Below are 1,722 nucleotides of genomic sequence, written 5' to 3'. Positions count from 1 at the left end.
TTCCCACAGTGCCTTCCCATCGAATTCCTGTGGCTTCTTTCTTACTGAATCACTCCTATTACTGACATTCATATCTGGGATGTGACATCTAACAGGACTGAAGATGTCTGCATTAGGGTTTAGCTGCGGGGTCTAGAAGGGGCTTGTCATTGTCTGGGGCTGGTTAAGTCGATGGTTAATGTATCCTTCTTGTGCAAAAGACAAAAACTCGTCCTTTAACGTATCTAATTCGCTTTTAAATTTACTAATGTTTTCCATTTGTACTTCTTGCCACTGTTGTTGACTTTCCTGTAGTTGCTGCTGACTTTCTTCCTGTTTCCTTTCTTGTTCTAGTTGCCTCTGCTGTAATCTCTCTTTTTGTTTCTTTTCTTTTTCCTCCAACAACTGCTGTAATATCTCTTCTTGTTTATTTTGCTGTTCGAGCTGCCACTGTTGCAGGTTTTCTTGCAACTGCTGTAATCTCTCTTCTTGTTTCTTTTCTCGTTCTTCTTGTTTCTTCTGCTGCTCTTGTATTGCTGCCATCAAGTCTGCTAGGCTGTAGTTTGATTTTCCGCCTCTCGTTTATATTTATTTTTGTCCCACTCTCTGACACCAATTTGTTACACTCCATTCGTTAGTTAACTTTCCGTAAGTTCGTTCCGACGAAACTTTAGCGACACACATCCTTTCTTTCTTAAATAAAACTGGTTTATTCTTTCCGAATACAACTTCACGATACACCTAATTTCAACAGTCGCTCTATAACAAACGCTATAATTCTCAACGAACTTCTCACGTGCATAACAATATTCCCTCTGACTGCAGTTGAATTACTCATTACCTCCTCGTCGCTTCGTGGCCGGTCTTATATATACAAGACTACACTATATCTAGTAAACGCTAGGGCATTCATGAAGGAACAAGATATTTCTAGAAAGAGGTGGCGTGATACTAGTCACGTGACTTCGCTGACGCAACAGTAATAAATTGCGACTTATACTATGTATTATAATTGACTTGTTAAACTTTTGTTTTCATAAAATTTTCCTTTCTGCCATATTGAATTTGAATTCTATCAGCCTCCTCTTTTTTTAGTAAAATGTCGACATACCGTCAACTGTGAGTCAGTAAGAGAGTGCAGTGTCCACACCATTTGTTGATTGTATCTGTTCACCTTTCTATAGTTTGCTTTCAATGTTAATAACCTCAGACAGAAGCGGAAAGAACACCCTTATGTAGTAGTTCACTTAATGTTCAAAATGAAGATACATACAGAAGGTAAGATTTTCTACAATAGTAATTCTTTTAACTTTAGTGATCAACATATAAAGCTGAACATGAGATTTCAATAGACGTCCTTTTTAGGACAAATTGATGTTATATATTAGTTATAGAATTGAAAGTTTTTTACATATAAATGTCAGGAAATGCAAAAGTATTAGGTCGTCAAGAAATTAATATCGCTTTTGTTTTAGATAAAAAACCCGAACAACTTATGTATATCAAAACATTTATTAACTGAAATAGTCTCTATTCTTATTGATGATGCTTTTCCATTTTACAATGAGATTGTTAATGTCCTGATTAAAGAAATCACTTGGCTTTGAAGCAAAAACATGTCTATATCCTCTTTAACACTTTCTACAGTTGCATACGTTTTCCCATTAAGATGGAGTTGCATCGAACGAACGAAAAAGATGGTAATCTGATGGTGAGAATATGGTGGGTGGGGAGAACTTCCCA

The sequence above is a fragment of the Limulus polyphemus genome, unplaced genomic scaffold (genome assembly GCF_000517525.1).
Source record: "Limulus polyphemus unplaced genomic scaffold, Limulus_polyphemus-2.1.2 Scaffold795, whole genome shotgun sequence".
Classification (NCBI taxonomy): domain Eukaryota; kingdom Metazoa; phylum Arthropoda; class Merostomata; order Xiphosura; family Limulidae; genus Limulus; species Limulus polyphemus.
The sequence above is the reverse complement of the archived record's forward strand: the minus strand, read 5'-3'. Positions refer to the sequence as shown.